Source organism: Scardinius erythrophthalmus (assembly GCF_964197995.2).
Source record: "Scardinius erythrophthalmus genome assembly, chromosome: 2".
Lineage (NCBI taxonomy): Eukaryota > Metazoa > Chordata > Actinopteri > Cypriniformes > Leuciscidae > Scardinius > Scardinius erythrophthalmus.
Genome location: NC_138222.1, coordinates 25058501 through 25071285, shown reverse-complemented (window position 1 = coordinate 25071285; position 12785 = coordinate 25058501). Strand labels below are relative to the sequence as shown.

Below are 12785 nucleotides of genomic sequence, written 5' to 3'. Positions count from 1 at the left end.
ATAGGTCATTTATGTAGAAGAAATGTGAAGAAATTTTTTAATTTGGAGCTTTCTAGACTGAGAAAAGCCAGAAAATTTATTTTTGGCTTATGTGGATGAAAGACAACAACTCCCAGAATGCACTTGCTTCGCTGCCCTAGGAGGCCACGCCTACCGGTTAGAGAGCGCAGTTGAAAACAACATGGTTAGGCTACCAGTGAGTCTCCGTGACGAGTCTGCCTGGGATTTCGAGATCGCCCAAAATGTCCGGGATTCGGCTTTTGCGTTCTACAGTCGCCATTCATTATGTTTACTGTGGCGAGCAGGACGAGGCTGACGGCCGCGGGAGAACGGCGCGAGGCCGGTGGCGTCATTACTGAGCGCCGGTCTCGTATCTCTCACGGAGGAGTGGGAATTTTCTTAGCAATGTTAAAACGCACATCAACCGATCACTTGTTTAGCGTTCATGTAAACACTACATTCAGATTCACCAATCGGAATGAATTCAGTTAGATTGAAACAAGAGGTGTGCATGTAAACAATGAATGGCGACCGCAGAAAGCAAAAGCCGAATCCCGGACATTTTGAACGATCTCGCCCGCCGGACAAGTCCGGGAAAAGGAGGATGGTAACCCCTACTACTCAGCTTTCTCCTACTACTCAGCTTTCTCCTACTACTCAGCTTTCTCCACAGAACAAGAGCCTGCAAGCTTAGCTTCCAAAGAAAGACGGCTGACTGTGTGTACATTATGTGAGTGAGATCCCACCCTCTATGGGCGGGTTGAACACATGCGGGACAGCCCCTCCTACTGGCTGTAGTCTTTAGCCTCTGGCCAGAAAATCCTCCGATGACGCAAAATGACGATTTTTGCGTCATCGGAGGATTTTTTCCAGACAAAAAATACATAAATTTCTTGTCTCATGGGGATATGAGGGTGGAAAGCATGGTAATTCGAAAACACTACAGGTTTTCTACTAATACAAAGCTTAATGCTAAATCCTGAAGAATCCCTTTAAAGTTACTTTAGAGGCAGCCGCACTAGAATTTTAGGCATGAAATATTTCTTCAGACTGTCACGGTGTGGTGCAGGCAGAAGACGAAGAAGAGTCAAAGTTCCAATGCAAACTTTTACTCACAATATAAATCATACAGGTACATAGACGGGCAGGTTCACACACACACTTAATACAACGTAGATCGGACGAAGACTGACAGAACAGACAAAACTTAAATACAAACACAGATTAACAGAACATATATACAGATGACGATGACTAAACAGGTGATAAAACTGAACTGATACTGACTGCAACCATGGAAACGAAGGAGTGGCAGGAAAAGAACAAACGAAGACAGGAACAAATCAAAACAAACTGAAAGTCTAAACATACACGGACACGTGACAGTACCTCCCCCTCCCGGAAGGTGCGACCTTGCTCCGGAGATAGACCTCCCTGCGAGGGAGCTCAGAAGGAGGACGAAGAGCAGGTGAAGGGCAGACAGAAGGCAGGAGGGACCAGGGCGGAGCAGACGGAGGGAGGAGCCATGGTGGAGGCAGGACTGGCGACTCCAGGGGGCCGACTGACAAAGGCGGAGCAGGAGGAAGAGGATACCCGGATGAAGCCGGAGAGCCGACGAGCCAAGGCGATGCTGAGGATCCCAAGGGACATGGCGATGCCGACGGCTCTGGCGACCGAGGCGCAGGCGGGTATCCAGAAGGCTGCGGTGGAGCCAGAGTGACAGAGGACCAAGGTGGAGCTGGAGAGAGTGAGGAGGCCAATGGAGCCGGAGGGACGAAGGGATGAGGCAAAGCTTGAGGATTGTAGTCTCGAGTCAAGGGCAGGCCGATGAACGACCAAGGCAAAAGTTCCAATGCAAACTTTTACTCGCAATATAAATCATACCGGTTCATAAAAGACAAGCAGAAGGTTCACACACACTTAATACAACATAGATCAGACAAAGACTGACAGAACAGACAGAACTTAAATACAAACACAGATTACACTGATTAACAGAACACAGGTGATACAGATGACGATGATTAAACTGAAATGACAGTAACCATGGAAACGAAGGAGTGGCGGGAAAAGAAAAATCGGAAAAAAATCAAAACACAAACTGAAAGTCTAAACATACACTGACACGTGACACAGACACTGTAACAGACAAGATATGATACCTTTTTAAAAGAAAAAAAAAACATAAATTTAACATAAAACAATAATGATTCCAAAGGTAAAATACACAATTTCTCCACGTTTCTGCAGCAATGCAATTTCTGTGGTTCTACAGCTTTAAAGTGGATGCTCTTTTCATCTGTGGTCACACGTCAAATGCACAGGTAAAGTTCACCTAACTTGAATATGGAAGGCAATGAAATGTGCATGAATTTCTTTGCATGAATATGCATTCTCTGATCTCCCGCATTCACATGCATATGAAATGAAAAGTGTTGCGTGACCATCTTTTTAATCTAAATGGGTAATTTTTTATAATTAGTATGTAGATAAATTCAACTAAAATATTGATATTTTTAAACACCTAATTGTTAACACTTGTGTCATTGTACTGTTTTGGCACATGTCGGTTCTTCCTCTTTTGTTTGCCGCTTGGCTCATCTCCTCACCCAGCCAGGCTCCATTTGTGAATCATGGCAGTGAATTACAGCAGATTGGAGATTGGAAAAGCGGGCTGTGAACGCCCCCCGTGTTATTCCCCAACCACAGCTCACATTACAGTGCCGGACCTCTCAGCCAACCGTCCTCCGCAAGTTTACATGGGCAAAGCCCTCTCTCCCCACAACAACCAAAAAGATTACCCAAGTACACTTATTCTGTGTTATTTTAACTGCGCTCTCATTCAGCCCCGATTCATCCAAACATTGCTGAAAGAAAGGATAACAAATAAAGTGGTATTGCTGTGTAAATTCTCTGCGTGCCCACATTTTTTAACAATGTCTCATAAAACGGTGCCTGCAAGTGGTCGTAAAAAATGTTGTCTTCACTCGGTTCCTCTAACTTCGGCTTGGCCTGTTTGTAGTGAGCATGAAAAAGTGCTGCGATCTGTGGGACTTTGTTTAACCCATTTGACATCTCTGTTTATTATCTTTGGGGGGGAAAAAATGATACATAAAGACTAAACTAAACTGTTAAGTGTTATAAGCTTATGTTAGAGCTCGGTTATAATATGGCAGCTCATATCGTTCACACACACACACACACACACACATATACATGCACAAACACATAAACCACCCTGATTATAAGCCCCATCAATTCAGTTGAGATCTATTTAAAGTGCACACACTCACGCCGTCCTTCTTTTCTCTCCGTCTCGTTCTCTCTCATCCTCGACGCAGCGCAGTAAGCCAACACCAGCGCTGTGATCCCAGTCTGTGCGGCTCTAAACCAGAGATGACATCACCCACCCCACCAAACCTCCCTCCATTTTCTCAAACAAAGCAGAGTCCAAACCCAGATCTATAATTGCAGTCTTAATCTGTACGCTGCCAGAAGCAGTATAGACCTCGGGTTTGGGGCTCGGCCAGCCTCGCACACACGCGCTCCCAGTTTGTCCCGAAAAAGGCCGAGGAGGATGGAGGATGGTCAGCCTCTGAAACCCACACTGAGAGCCAAGCATGCCATGGTGACCTGTTCAGAAAAAGTACAGATGCCATTTATTGGTCTGCATTTGTTCAGCCAAGAATTCACAGCGAATATCATATCACGCAATCTATTTGCCATTCAGTGCCCATGTAATCACCCTGTATGGACTGACATTTATAGCTATGTATGGGGGGGAAGGCTGCCTCAAGACAGGAATTAAAGCCTCTACCAAACATGACTGTAATTATACCCTTTCACTTGTGAGCGGCATTTTAAATGAAAATTTCTCTATAACGCGCTCAGGAATTTGCAGTGCTAGTGTTAGTGTCAATCTAGTAAAATTCCAAGGAAAACAACAACGTTGTCAGACAAATATATCACAAAGTACGGATCCTCCAGTAAGAATAAAACACTATTCCAGCTACTGATCTGAAATTCCATAGAGACTAAAACAACATTCCAGCTATTAACCTGGAAAGCAACTTTTTGTTCTCATGGGCTCATACGTGGACAACCTATTCCAAAAGTTGGAAACTCATTTATGATCCATCTTGGACAGTGTTTTGTGATGTTCTCACCAAATTTCACAAGTTCTCTGAAGAGACGGAAGAACATTATGCATGAGGATGCATCGATATGAAAATTGTGGCTGATCAGCTGTTTGTTAGGATTAGGTTTTGTTCTGCTTAGTTTCATTGTGTTTTGGTTCTGTGTTCCCTATTCTGGATAGCCTGTGTTCCCCTGTCATTGTAAGATGACAAAGGCTACGTTCAGACTGTCAGTCCAAATCAATTTTTGTGCATATCTAATTGAAATTCGATCAGATTTAGCAAGTGTGAACAGCAACAACAACAACAACAAAAAAACACATGAAATGAATCCATTTCAAACTACATTCATGTGGTTTGAAATTCTATACAAATGGCATTTCTGGAAATCTTTTTCAGTCCGACTGCTCTGGGCTGCGTTTCCCAAAAGCTTTGTAAGACTTATTTGATCGTAGAGACCATTAGTGGATATTGTTCTACGATCAACTTAGGCTAGTTCACACTGTCAGTCCAAATCCGATTTTTGTGCATATCCAATTGAAATACGATCAGATTTTTACGCCACATAAAACATAAACGTCAGATGTTGTTATAAGAAACATGCTGAAAGTCGCTGCGGAAACAAAGTTGTGTTGTTGCAAAGTGCCGGACAAGCAGAAAATGACAATATATACGAAGACATGTTTTGAAACCGGCGGAGGCGACAGCACGGAATAAAGGCGTATGTCTACCAATGCAAAGTCATTGCCAATGCAGATATTCCGGAAAACGAAAGAGCACCCTAATGATCTGAACAGTTGCAATACACAACTTTAAGCATTTAAGCCATTAAATTTATCAAAAATAAAGACTTTTCCAATGTTACAAAAATATTCTATTAAAATAAATACTGTTCTTTTTGATCTTTCTATAAATTAAAGAATCCTGAAAAAATCCACAAAAATATTTGTAACATTGATTTAATTATAAATGTTTCTTGAGCAACAAATCATCATGCTATAATGATTTCTGAAGGATCATGTGACACTGAAGACTGTAATGATGCTGAAAATACACCTTTGCCATCACAGGAATAAATTACATTTTTAAATATATTAAAAAGTTATTTTAAATTGTAATAAGATTGCACAATATTAAGGTTTTAAATGCAGCATTGGAGAGCATAAATGTTTTCTTTCATTAAATGAAGTTTTATGTAACAAAGTTCGGGAGGAGCATGTTCAGGTAATCATCCAATCAGCACAAGAAATAGCCAGTATAAATAAAGTCTCATGACTAATTTCTCAGCATCCCGCCACCACCCCATCACCTCACATTCAGCTGGGTCTGCTCATAGATACCTATGATCTATACATTTATAGGGGGGAGGTACTCTGGAATCGGGCTGAAGCCCTCCCCCCGGACAGCAAGCCAAATACGCATTTTAATATTACATCAGATTTCATTAACATGCGAACTCGTGAAAAATGTTAAAAAACTACGGAACCCAAACTTGTCACCGCCGGTTGCAAGGAAGGGTGAAACGGGATCTAAGTCTATGTGCAGCAGTCTTTATTTTAGAAATAAACTCAAATCTACACAAAACAGAATCTCAGGAACAGAACAACAAACTTATTACAACGTAGAACTGACGATGAACTGAACGAAACACAGGGTCTGTCTTAAATAGACAGAAACCAAGGCCCCGTTTACACGTACATGGTTATTTAGAAAAAACGACATTTCGACATTTCGCTTCGGTTGTGCCCCTCGTTTACATGCAAACGGAGAATTCGCCTCTGAAAACGATTCTTTCTAAAAACTCCGTCCAGAGTGGAGATTTTGGAAAACTCTGTTTACACGTTTGCATGTAAACTGAGAAAAACTGAGTTTTAGCAGAGCCCGTCTACGTAGAGCCTTGGCACTTCCTATCAGCCCCATTGTATCGATCTTGGTTGCAGTTCCATTAGAGTTCCACTGGAGGTGATCGCGGGCGAGTGCAGACTGAATGGGAGTCTATGGGGCTAGGCGGCTAAATTTGTCTCTTTCACCCGATTGCCGTTGAGAAATCTCAGATTTTATTGTAGGTTTTGCAAGTTCAACATGGGTTATTGGTCGAAAGTTGAATGAACGAGCACTTATGTCCTTTCGTTTTCTTACAGGTTGAGTTGTTGTTGCCCATAACACGCTAGCATTCTGCTAATGAACGCTGATTGGTCAATGAAAGACTGATTACGACCAGAGATACCACTTGATGGCATCGTGGCATCCGAAGCAGGACCAGAAACAAACAAAACAAAAACTCTTCTAGCACATGTATTTACCTGTGTCAGCTGTGTTGTCGATGCCTCGAGAGAAAAGAAAGTGCAGAGCGCGAAAGAACCAGAGTGAGTGAAGGATTGCCGTAAAGCAGTATCTCTGGTCGTACAATGTGTATGACGTCATTGACACTTTTTAAAGCAAATAAGTGACTCTAAAAAATCGAACACCCAGCAATGTGTAATTTCTTTGCATCTCCTTTCGAATACAACATTCAAATGACTATACAAAAAATTATATCCTGAGAAAAGTGGATTTTGATGGGTATTTCGCCATAGACCTCCATTCATTCTGCACTCGCCTGCGAGCGCCCCCGCATGGACAGAGATGTGTTACTGCAGCCAGTCCAGAAACCGGAAGTAAGCAGATTGCCAATTCTCTTCCTATTAGACATTGGCCGTTTCTCAAAATGCGTTCTTGTCTGTACTTGCGTTCTTGTGGACTTGTGAAACGTCATCAGTCGCTGCCCAAGTACCGTCCCAATACACAAGTTTGCATTTTGGCAAGAACGGTTAAAAATCCCGGAAGTGTTCTTGACACGCCCATTTTACCGAGGATGCATAGGTTGGTAACTTGTGTGAACTTAATGGCAGAAATATCCCAGCATTCATTTCGGCATTCGAGGAACGAGAGGTCAATACAGCAAGTCGTTTTTCTACAAATTTGTACGCTATTTCATCACTAAATTCACTTCTGAGAACATTTGATGCGAGAAATCAACTGTGTATATTTCAAATATTGGCATTTTTCAAAAATGTATGGCGAATCGAAAATGCGCTCAAATGTTTTCGGAAGTGAGAATCTCCAGCGTAGGTAGATTTATTGTTATGAATATACATTACATAGTGTACAGTTGTAGAGTAATCCCTTGAGCTGAGGGTAGGCTTAGGCGATAAAGCCTGGCTGTTATCGTCAATAATTCTCGTTATGTTTGGGTACTGCAGACGCCGTCTGTGCGGGGGTATTATTGCGCAATACCAGCAAGAACACATCGTCTCAAACTGTCAGCAGCGTTCTGTGTGCTCGTCACCTTGTGAGTTCATTCTTCCAAGAACAACTAGCAAGAGCGTTCTCCCCAAGAACACAAGTCCGTTCTTTGCATTCTTGGTTTTGAGAAACACCCATTCTCTGGTTTTAGGCAGTCAACGTCACCGTATGCGACAGAACTTGCACTGCGTCAAAGGTGCGACCTATATTTTCGGGATTCTGATTGGCTAACATGGGCTTGAGCTTCTCGTTACACTGCCACCTACAGGTTTGGCATGCTCTTGACGGCATATACACGGGTTTGTGTAAACGAACACTCCTCTGAAAACGGAGAGGGTGAAATGTCCGTTTATGAAAATAACCGGCCACGTGTAAACGTAGCCCAAGAGAGGGCTAATTATTAACTAGACACACCTGAACAGAACTAACTCAATCAGTAACCATGGAAACAAACAGGGAGAGAATGGAGGCGAACTGAACTTAGGTTACGTTTACACGACAACGATATGCTTAAAACGGAGAAGTTTTTCATTAAGGGGCTGTTAACACCGTTTTCAACTAAAAACGTAAAGCTTTTTATGCGTTTTGGCTTTTCATTTACACGACAACGGCGTTCTGGGTGCCTGAAAACGCAAACTTTTGAAAACGGGTTTCAAAGTGCAAGTTTTTGAAAATGGTCTCCGTGTAAACAACAAAAGCGCGACAGTGACAGTTTTCCACGTACTGACAACTCCATTGTCAAAACGACCCCCATTCACACAGATCCGCGAAAACGACTAAAAACGCTGTATTCTGCTGCCAGGCTGTTAGATGGTGATGAAACACTATAGACTGAACACGTAATACGCATGTGCATGACTTCATAATTTTTGGAGATTTTTTTTTTTTGTTTACATGGAAACGCGTTTTCAACAGTTTGCATTTTCTGGCACCCAAAATGCCGTTGTCGTGTAAATGAACGGCCAAAACGCAAAAAAAAGTTTAACGTTTTTAGTTGAAAACAGTGTCGTGTAAATAGCCCCTCGGACATTCACAGAACAGGAAAACATATCAGAAACAAACTCAAAACGGGATAAAACTTTTGGAATATTTAATGATTCCAATAAAAAAAAGATCTTACATAATTGGCCGATATGAGATATGTTTTATGTTTTGCAGAATGATCTAAGAAATTGTGAGATTAAACATTTCTGAACAACCACTGAATCTCCAGTTACATGTGACCCTGAGGCAGGAAAAGCTTGGGGTCTAACTAATCACTAATTTTCATTTTTCACAATTTCCTTATTCCAATGGCTATGGTCCTAAAAATGAACCTCCATCATTAATAAAAGCTGAAAGGAAAACCCCACCATAGGTTATTCGGTTTTTCTGACCACTACATAGCTTTTTGCAGTTCTTGTAGAGGTTAATTTCTCCACAGCAAACCTCATGATCGAGCACCCTATTAAGGGTTCTTCCAAGGTCTTGCGAGCCAGCAGTGGACAGCCCTGTGTTCCGTTGCTTCTTCCAAAGTTCCACGACTTTTCCCAGAATCCTCAGTCCCTGCCAGGCCGTATATTGTGCTGTCATCTGTTGCACTCTAATGAAAAGTCATGGAAGACAGTGGTTGCATGTGTATACTTGTACTTTTAAAGGCTTAATTTATAGGCCGTGTTAGCGGACAATATGCAGCATGAATAAAGTTGCTATATCTGTTAATGTTCCTGCATATGTCTTACTCATATCTCCAGCATTATAATTAATACTCTGTGGGTCAGATTCTTCAGCTCTCAAACCGACAGGATTGTGTGGTTTGAATATTTACTTTTGACCGTGCATTGTGGGGGATCATATGTGCAGTAAAAACCAGTTCAGTAACTCAACAACCAACCAATGAAAACACACTGGTGTCCAAAGCAGAGATTTTAAAAATCAAAATCATCTTCCTGTCTACTGATGTTGGGCATATTTTAAATACAGTCTCAGAATATATATTCACAATTCATATTGAGTTTTTTTTTTTTTTTTATGTCAAACATCCACATTTTCACGTAGACATCTGATATATTGCCTGTTTATTGTTATTTAGCTCTTGAGGCCAATTTTGAAAATCCATGCCAGGATTTCTGAATTAAAGTCATCAAAATAACTTTACCCTTTGAAAAAAAAAAAAACTTTGATACGGATTTGAAGTGTTTTCAAGGCTGAAATGGTCAGTTGTTAATGGAAGTTTGCTTACAAGGAGCACCTTGAGCCAGGCGGAAAAGAAATGTAGCCTGAGGCCCCTCACAGTTTATTACCCCACTGATACTAATCTGAAGGGCGTTATTAAATTCATATTGTGCTATTTAACTGACAGCCAGGTTATAGGAGAGGCAGTCAAGCCAAACATTTCTTTCTAAGACTACAGTCTGATCATCTTCCAATTTAAGATCACTCATATGACACAAACAAGACTCGGGCATAGGCACAAAGCCAGCTGATATTCAGTCCAACAGAAAGATTGCGCGTGTTAAAGTCTGCATGAAACAGAAGTTGTGATAGTCTTTTCTTACCTATTGTGAAGTATGGCCTCTCGAACAAGAAAAAATGTTGGACGGGACTTAATTTTGTCTATCAGGAATTGAATGGATTGCTGGATCATTGTCATTTGCTATTGCTGTCTTCTGCACTGTAAAACATCAATAAGTTATGACAACATATGTTTTTACATTGCTTTAACTCATCAAAATAAGTTAAGCAGTTTTCAACATTTTTTATAAGTTATACAAGATTTAAAAGTCAGTTTAATGAAATTTAAGTTGAAATGACAAACATCCAAGTTGATTGTACTTAAAAATTTAAGGCAGCAACTTTTGTTAATAGTGCATGTTTAGTAAATTAAAAATTAAAAATTAAAAATACATTACTGGGAAACAGAGATGCCACTTTCTTCCGACTGCAGCTTTGCTCAGTGATTCAGCACAGGTGGTAAACAGTTACACACACATACACCCCATTAGCTTTTCATTAATGAGTTGCACTTGTGTTTCTCATGCTGAAGATTCTCCTCCTGTTCCCAACAAGCCCCTCGATGGCTGGCATGTGCCATCTGAGCTAGCAAAGCCTCCCAGAGCTCATTTTCCCAGACATTACCAAATACTTATGCTGTCTGTTTCCACAAGGCTCCTTTAGCTGGTAACCCGAGAGTGAAACAATCGGTCCAATTATGTTGTTTTGAGAATAATATCATTGGGGATGAAGAATGTGAGTCATGCTTTGGTAAGTGTGTTTCTTTAACAGCGTGTGAGTACACGTTTACTCGAGGAGAGAGAAGTACGGTGAGCTGTAAATGTGTGGAAAACAAAAATACCTAATGAGTTGAGTGTATAAAGTGAGTAATGGCATCACTGAAACTGAATCGAAGAGTGGTAGTGATTCAGTTTGATTAATTCCAGCTGTTGACACTCCAACAGTAAAAACATGACATGCAACTGTCTTTAATTGGAAAAATGTTGCTTTTAGTTCCCCACACCATTGAACACTTACAAAAAAGAAGTTTATTCAAGTGTGCTATTAGTATACCTCTTTTAAACTAATAATATGAGAGTATAGTTTCAGCCTACTTATGTACTTCTGGATATACTTAAAGCGACACTGTGTAATATTTTAAGTTGATTTTTAGCAAAAAACACGTTATTTCAAAATGATACGTTCTCATTAATGTGTAATCACTTCAACCAACTAATTACGTATTCTCGTGTGTAATCTGCCTTTTATAATACATATGAGCGAGTTGCTCGAATGGCGGAAGCCATGTTGCGCATCCATCTTGAAAATACATTAGACAAAGAGGGACATTCAAGCTTCGCCTTTCGCGTTTTTACACGTAGTGGCGCCGTGACGAATGCGAGAGGGAGATTTACTTGCGTTTGCGGGCAGATTTGAAATAATACGGCCACCATAGGAGTTAAAACGCCTTCGGAATGGGAGGAGCTAGAAAGTAATATTCAGTTGGTAGTCATATTTCACCGCTAGATGGGAGTAAATCCTACACAGTGTAGCTTTAAATTTATCCTTAAACTTGGCTTATACTAATAAGTACAGAACAGTCTATTTGGCCTGTACTTGTACTTATTCTTTTGATCAAGATATACTTAAGAAAAGTACAATTTAGTATTATATTATGTACTTGAATTGTGTTTACCCTTTTGAAAGAGCACCCTATTAAATAATAATCTGATAAACATAAATGTTCAAGTTTAGTCAAGAGAGTAGGCTAACTTTGGGATGGGAAAGCTTACAGCAACAATGGGAGAACTGAACCTGATCTTTTTTGAACACAGTACTATTAACCCACACAGAAACAGATAAACATGTGTGAGTAAATTATAAATATGATGTTAAGTTCACTTAAAGGATGTATACTTCCAGTATAAAGATCAGGGCCCGTATACTTAAAGTTTCTAAGAATCCTCTCAGAAAACTCCTAATTTAGCTTAAAAACTTCTACGTAGGAGGAGTCTTAGCTTAAAGTCCGCGTGAACCGGAAGTTGCAAACGACTTTTCTCCAGTGCTGTGACGTATTTCCCAGTGAAACGGAATATTGAACAGAGGGCAGGGTTTTACTCTAGCGCTCCTCCTCTCCATCTCTCGCTCATAACAGACTAATGGTTTGAGGGGAGTGGTTAAGTGTTTCCCAACCCAAGTCCTCAAACCTACGTCATCAGAGAAGGTCCTCCAATGCAGAGGGGAGGGGCATTTTCAGATTTTGATTAAAGATTACGAAGCCAAAAAAAAATTTTGTGTGGATTGACTTGCATGGATGAATTGTTCACCACAAAACGATCAATTTAGGCAAACAAAGTAAATATGGTCAATTTTGATTTCATGTGGACTTTAAGAGCGATTCGGGACCGATCTGAGAGCAAGGAAAAGGCGACAACTTTCATCTTAGTGAGGAGGCGGGGCTGACCCCGTATGACACAATCTTTTGAAGATTGTGATTGGTTGGTTGTCCAAGAAGGAAAAAAAAAAAGAGCGATTTTAAGTATAGGGTCTACTCTCTCTCTCTCACACACACACACACACACACACATTATATATATATATATATATATATATATATATATATATATATATATATATATATATATATATATATATATATATATAACAAAGTACTGTATATATATATACAAGGCCATCCTTAAAAGAAAAATTCGGGCCGGGTGTCACAGCATGGGGCAAGAAGCAGACGTGGGAGCTTATAGCGGTTAATAATAGTGTTTGCACCTTCGTAACGGTTTGGTCAGTTACCCGGATGTGCGGCCATATTGGAGATACTCGGATGTAAACAACAACATGGATTGCACTGTTTATGTACTACTGAACACATTGTTA

At 40.6% G+C, this 12785-nt stretch overlaps 1 protein-coding gene across 1 annotated transcript in view; it reads right to left on the bottom strand.

Annotated features, from left to right (window-relative positions):
* The window catches only part of rbpjb (recombination signal binding protein for immunoglobulin kappa J region b), an 84800-nt gene extending 74774 nt beyond the window's left edge, over positions 1–10026 (bottom strand). Inside the window, exon 1 of the mRNA XM_081350781.1 lies at positions 9959–10026. The gene's annotated coding sequence lies outside the window, so the exon portion shown is untranslated. The remainder of the gene's footprint in view (positions 1–9958) is intronic.
* Positions 10027–12785: the final 2759 nt, after the last annotated feature.